Source organism: Gossypium raimondii, chromosome 5 (assembly GCF_025698545.1).
Source record: "Gossypium raimondii isolate GPD5lz chromosome 5, ASM2569854v1, whole genome shotgun sequence".
NCBI classification, from domain to species: domain Eukaryota; kingdom Viridiplantae; phylum Streptophyta; class Magnoliopsida; order Malvales; family Malvaceae; genus Gossypium; species Gossypium raimondii.
This window is the reverse complement of record NC_068569.1, coordinates 25,783,478-25,790,556: the sequence shown is the minus strand read 5'-3', so window position 1 is coordinate 25,790,556 and position 7,079 is coordinate 25,783,478. Positions and strand designations below refer to the sequence as shown.

The 7,079-nt window shown below is 35.9% G+C and overlaps 1 pseudogene; it reads right to left on the bottom strand.

Annotated features, from left to right (window-relative positions):
• Positions 1–581: 581 nt before the first annotated feature.
• LOC105766903 (G-type lectin S-receptor-like serine/threonine-protein kinase At2g19130) lies at positions 582–7,079 on the bottom strand (annotated as a pseudogene).

Below are 7,079 nucleotides of genomic sequence, written 5' to 3'. Positions count from 1 at the left end.
TACGATGCATCGAAATCCCCATACAATTACTTCATTGTCATCTATTTAGCTATCCATACCTTTTGGTATGATACTCGATATTAGAATCGTACCTGTATTTCAGTAATCAATACCAAAACTTTAATGGTCAACATGTCCTTCACCATTGGCATGATAGATGTACAGATAGTTTTAGAATCAAGTTTTCGATGATCTTCTGTCATATATGTTGATGTGCATGTGTGAGGCCCAACAAATTTTTGTATCTCCCACATCTACGACTTTTGAATAAATGCAGCTCCTCCCCGCTAATTGCAGCCTTTCGTTGACTTCTAACACTCCCCAATATATAATTTCGGTTTAGACACTACGACTTTATAGTCCATTGATATATTCATGCTATATCGTTTAATAGCAAATACACACTCTTCCTTACTTTCAAATTTCTAGCCTACTAACAACTCCTCAGGATTGAAATCTACGGCCAGCTGGTGAACAAGTAATATTTTAGGGTATTTCAAGAACTCGGCTATGTGCGCCGCGTCGGGGTCTATGAGCGACATGTATGACCCAATATTATTGTGTATCATAATATGTCGAACCTAGTTTCCGACTGAAGACGCGTTAATGTTTCCATCGTCATTCATGTCATCGTCATTAATATCATCGATGACCTTGTCCACATCAGGATCACTATCACTATCGTCCTTTTGATCACAAGGATCACTACTATCATATCCATTATCACCAATCACATCAATATCGGGTGCAACATTAATGTAACGCCCCAAAAATTTAAGTCTTTATTTTTTTTGCATGATATGACACAAATTGATTGTTTGCTTTAATGGCTAAGTGATTTGGGTGTGTATGGAAGTGTTTGAGAAGCCTAGGTTCAAGTCTTGGCTTTTGTAAAATGTTTAGTTTTGCTCTTAAATGAATCTGGACACTGGCATATAGGCCTTATAAATAATAGCGCTTGTTTTATGACACAAAAAGAGCTTGTGGTCTAGCACCAAGGTGGCGTGTTGTGTAACTGTGAGATCTGAGGTTCAAGTTCTGATTGTGCAATGGAGTTTTTATTTTGTTGCTTGAGCTGTATAGGTAGTGGAGTTGGATTGAAACACAGCTAAGGGGAGTTTGAATAGATTTTGAATGGGGTTGTTGAGGAAGTTGAGGAGAAATCGGTGGAGTAATTCAAGGAGGGATAAGGGGAGAGATACTAGGAGAAAATCAATGACTTCGATTGAGAGGAAGTGTTGTGTCTTTTGGGGGAACTCTAACTTTGAGAATTTAGCTAGGGAAATGTTTGTCATTTTCGGCATTGGAGAAATAATTTGGTGTTAGCATCTGACATTTCTTTTTCATTTATCGGCTGGGGGAAGTGTTGTGCCGAATTCCTCGAGCAGTGGTAGAGTGTAAGTGGTTTTGAAGTAGTCGCAACCCTTGTTCTCGGCATTCAATCAAGATAATCGATAAAAGCGTGTGATCACTTTCGGTAAGCGATTTTAGAGGACTAAAGTCGCCCTTATTCAAGCAAGGTTGGTGTACATGAAGATTTGCACTCTTCTCGTAAACAGGTGTGTAAATACCCCACTATAACTGTAGAACGGAAAAAGTGGAAAAGCCAAAAATACGGTGTTTGAGACCACACGAGCATGTGATCGCTCGTGTGGTAAGCCAAACCCACGAACCTTGGGCGATAGACTGTAGAGGTCTCCATGAGCATTTTCATAGGCTTAGGCCGTAATGGGCCACGTTGGGCCAAAATGGGTCGTGTGGGCTCAATGGGTTTGTGGGCCTCATATGGATAAAATCCACGATTTGTGGCAAATACTGGATTGGGCTATGTAGATCTCATAGCCCTAGATAAATTTGAGCTGAACGGGCCGCACGAGCGTGTAGGCCCACTTGGGCCAAATAATGGTCATTGGCCCTATTTACACGGTTATGACCATTTAGGTTACCTGAATAGCTCGAGGCGACTGTAAACCTTTCAAGAGGTCGATATCTACACCGAGACCCTAAAATAGTAAAATGACCATGACCAAATTACCCCTAAAGGGTAAAATGACTATTTTACCCTTAATTGATGAAAATGATCGTTATACCCCTAGAGGTAGGTTGACTGGTGTCTTCATGATTTGTATATGACTGTTACTGAGTATGAAATTCTGCATACACGTATGATTTATGACACGACATACTACATGGGGTTGGGATACTGTTATGGAGGAAGTATACTGTACTAGCGACTTTGTCTGCGATATCATCTTGGCGACTTTTGTTGCGTTACTATCTTGGCGCTTTCTTTGCGATATTGGTGTGTTGGCTGGGTGGGTTGATTTTATCCACATATGGTGTGTTGGTTGTACGGAGTGGTGTGTTGGCTAGATTGGAATGGGTTGCATTATTGCACTATATTGATACTGTAATGGGCTAAGGCCCACACTGTTATTGTATTGGGCTAAGGCCACACTGTACTGTTACTAAATAGGGCTCAGGACTAGACTATTACTGCATGTTGTATACTGACTAACTGATAGGGGTTTACGTACTGAGTTTTCGTAAACTCAACCTTTCCTTTTAACTGTACAAGTAATCCTCAGCCTTAGGCGATTTGGCGCTGTGAGGGACTCAGAGGTGGCCACACAACTGCAGCTGTTCTACACTTACTTTTATTTAAATTTAAAGTTTGTGTTGGGTTTTGTTTATGTAATAAGGCCGTTTATGTTTGTTTAAATTTTTAACTGGGATTTTGCTTACTTATTTTAAACTGCTAGTTTAGGAGAAGACGAATTTTCAAAATAATTACTGTTTTCAAATACACGAAATTTAAACATTAGAGTTTTCAAAAGCTTCCGCGATTTTAGATCAACCTATTATAACAATAGCATATAACAAGAAAAACGTTTTGACTAGTTGATTTGTTAAAAAATAATAAAGGGGTTTTTAAACTTAGAAACGAAATTTTTACCAACAAGTCCAATTTTCAAAAGACACTTCAATGTGACGCGCCAGATTTGACCATAACGTCTAGGTTGGGTTTGGGGTGTTACAATTAAGATCGATATCAATCTCGCATATAGTCGATACACTATCAATGTACGATATTGGAGCCACCATACACGATTCTTGAGCTCTATGTTCTTCACCAGATGCAGTGAGATCTTCAGTTGGCTCCACACCAGCTAACTCAGCAAATAACTGAATCGGTGCATTTTGGTCACTCCGATTCCCACAATAAAGAGTGATCATTGTCTCCACGTCTTCATCATCTACAAGTTCCATTTCAGTGAATTTGATGGGATCTGTCGAAACTAGAAACTAGTAAAAAAGTTTTGAGATCCTTCTCCCACAACATCTAATAATTTTTGTGTTAATCATTTCTTTCATATCATCGAACGAGACATTTCTATTAAATCTCATTGCTATTTGTTACCAACATTCAAATATACATCCAACGATTGTTGTCAAGATGATTCCGTCTAAATAAACGCATACGAAAAATTGATTATCTATCTTCAATACTCAATCTGTTAAAAAAATAAACAAAAATTCTCAAAATAATGATTTTGTTTGTACAAATTTAATAATGCCGAAGACGTCGACTTGTAATTCTTCATAGTATGACTTGTACTTTCTACTACAAACTCGGATTGATTTAATAATGCCGAAGACGTCGACTCCGAATAAGTCCATGTCGAACTCGAAACAATGTTGGAACCGTAATCATTTCGCAGCTCCAGCATATGATCAAATGGATTTGAAGGTTAAGGGGTTTCGGCTGCTTCATCTAACATTTTAACCACCATGCTCATCCATGGCCTCCGTTCAGGTCTATACTGAACGCACCATAAAGCCGTCTTCACCATTCTCTCCATAGTCTCTCTATTTCCCTCATCGATCTCGCAGGTTTCCGTTAACTCTCCGATGTCGCCATTGCTCTCAATGTTCATCCACACCCATCAAGGGCACCACTCTTGGCTCTCCGGAACTTCGATGTTAAAGTTCCTCCGCCAGCTGATTATCTCAAATAATAACATCCCAAAGCTATAAACATCACACTTATGGGTTATTGGATATGGTATCCAAAGCTCCAGTGTTGCATATCCTGGAGTTCCTCAACCTCTGGTCATGGTTATATGAGTGTTTTCCCTATTGATGAGCTTGGCCAAACCAAAATCAACAACTTTGGGATAGAATTTTGAATCTAAGAGAATGTTTCCAGGCTTTATGTCGTAGTGAATGATCCGTTCTTGACATTTTTCATGTAAGTAAGCAATCCCTTTCGCTGTTCCCACTGTAATTTCATGGAGTTTCTAGAATCCTAATATCTTTTCATGGGTAAACAAAAACCTGTCAAGTGAACCATTTGGCAAGTATTTGTAAACTAAGGCCATCAGGTTCGTGTCAAAGCAGAAACCGTAGAGTCAAACTAGGTTAAAATGATGAATTATGCCGATTATGCCCACTTTCGCCATGAATTGTTGCTCGATTCTTTTATCCGAAGCTTAATTGAGAACCTTTGATAAAGAATGATACGACAGGCGTGCGGAACAGGATCGTAGCTTGTCTAAGTTACAAATTTAACCTAGATCTCTAGACGAATGTAAACTGAAACGAGAAATAACGAAAATTGATTAGTTGTCAGAAAGAAGAATCAAACGAAATTAAAACAAAAGAAAAATGAATCAGCTGGTAAAGAGTCTAATAGAGAATGAATTAGGGTTTCTTGGATGGAAAGAAACTATTTTTGGACCTAAAAAAATGTTACGTGGGATCCAAACCTTATGGAATTGACACGGGGTTGAAGAAGCTACGTGGGAGCCCGAGGATGCTATGAGAGAACGTTATACAAACCTATTCGCGGGTAAGATTTTTGGGGATGAAAATCCCTAAGGGGGGAGAGTTGTAACAGCCCGATTTAGACCCTAGTTGAACAGTAGTTTCGGGACCACATATCTGAGTCTGAAAAATATTTTAAAATTATTTTCCATGCTTATAGTATGTGAATTGACATGTGTGAAATTTTCATGATTTAATTTATCTGTTTGTGTGCTTAATTTGTGAAAAAGACTTAATCGAGTAAAATGCTAAAGTGACTAGCTAATTGTTAAAGTACTATATTGCTATGGCTTTCATTATGTGGGGCCTTACGTTGAAATTATACCATTAAAATTATGGATGGGCATAAAAGCCTAAGGTTAGTGGATTTTAAATGATATTATAAAGGCTAAAAATGGAAATTGATTATTAAATAATGAAATAATAAGATAAAAGTATGAAAATAGACCATTATGTTCATCTTTGGTCGATGTTAACAAGAAAAGAAAAGAAAAGAAAAAGACTAAGCTAGGGTTCAGCTTTGATATTTAGTGATTAAGGTATGTGTTTTGATTCATTTTTAATAATTTCTATGTTTTTGTGATTGTTGTTTAGCATTTTATTAAGTCCATGCCTCAATTTCTGATTTTGATAAAGATTGTGAGTTAAGCCATTGATGAAATTGTGAGTTTAATGATGTTAATTGATAAATTATGAAGGATAGATGTTGGATTAATATGTTTTGTATTGAGATTTTTGATGAATTTGAGTAATTTGTGTTACATTGTGAAAATGAAAAATTGAAGGGCTAAAATATGAAATAAATGAAATATGTGGGCTTGTATAAGCTAAAGGTAGATTCGGCCTAACTAGGGTATATTGAAATTTTGAATATTTTGAGTTGTTTTAAAATAGGGACTAAATTGAGAAAATGTGAAATGTTAGGGGCTAAAATGCAATTTGCCCATTTATGTGTTTTTGGATGAAATTAAATGAATATGTGAATAAACAAGCCAAATTTGTATTGAATTAGATCAAGAAAAGAATAAATCAGATTTGAAATGGGAGAAATCAAAAGTGGTCGAGTAGTCGTTCCGTATCGTTCGTCTTTGTTCGAGGTAAGTTCGTAAGTGAATAATTAATGTTAAATTTAATGTATTTAATTTATACATAGCTGAATCGAAATGTATGTATGTATACTACAATGCCAAATTTTATTTAAATTAGGAAAATTAATTACGAGTTTAATTGAATATAGATTAATATGTATAACATGCGAAATTTGTATGGTTATGTAATATTTAATGAATTAGGTTAATATGGATTCGGTAGATATACATAGAAATGGTTTTTGTATTAGGGTAAAATTAGTATATTATAATGACATCAAAAGTATGTTTGGTTATATTGTAATGTTGCTAATGTAGTATATGTGAATGGACATTAAGTTGTATATATTGATTCGATTGGTTTCATTATGTGCACATACAAAAGTAATGAAATGAAAAATTTGATATTTAGCTAATGAAATTATGTCTTGATGTATTTTTCAGTATCTGAAAAGTAAGGATATATGCTTGAATATAATTTAATTAGTGAGTATGTGAACATGGCTTTGATGTATACAATTTTAGTTCAAATTTGATAATTTGGAACATGTTCAATTGAGTTTTTGATGTATGTTAGCTTGATTAAAAATATAGAAATTGTAACCGAATTGAATGGGTTGAATTTTGAAGTATGCTTATTTGTGATTCATGATTAGTAAAGTACAACTAAATTGGATTAGCTTTATGATTCATGTAATCGAATTTAGTATAAGTGAATTGTGGATATTCGAGTCTGATAATGTTATAAATGAATCGTTATTCTTTGATGCATGAAAGGTGATAAATGACTGTATTGAACTGTGTCTTGTACAGTAATGCCTTGTAACCCTAATCCGGCGACGGACACAGGTTAGGGGTGTTACAATTTCCAAGATTTGAAATCTTGATTTTTCAAATTCTCTGAAATAGCAAAATTGGACTAAGATTTGGTTTCTTGATTTTCTTGAAAACAAGAAAGTGAATCTTGATTTTCTTTTTCAGTTGTGTGCACACCTATGGCCTTGGTAACGAAGTCTTGGATGGTCTCGTTCAATCTTGCTTGGATTTACTTGGCCTTTAACCTTGTTATTGGGCTGTTATTGAGCCTTGAGAAAATTTGAGCCCATCACATTCATGAGCTTAATTTCGGGCCTTGAGACTTGTATTAACCTTGACAACTACCAT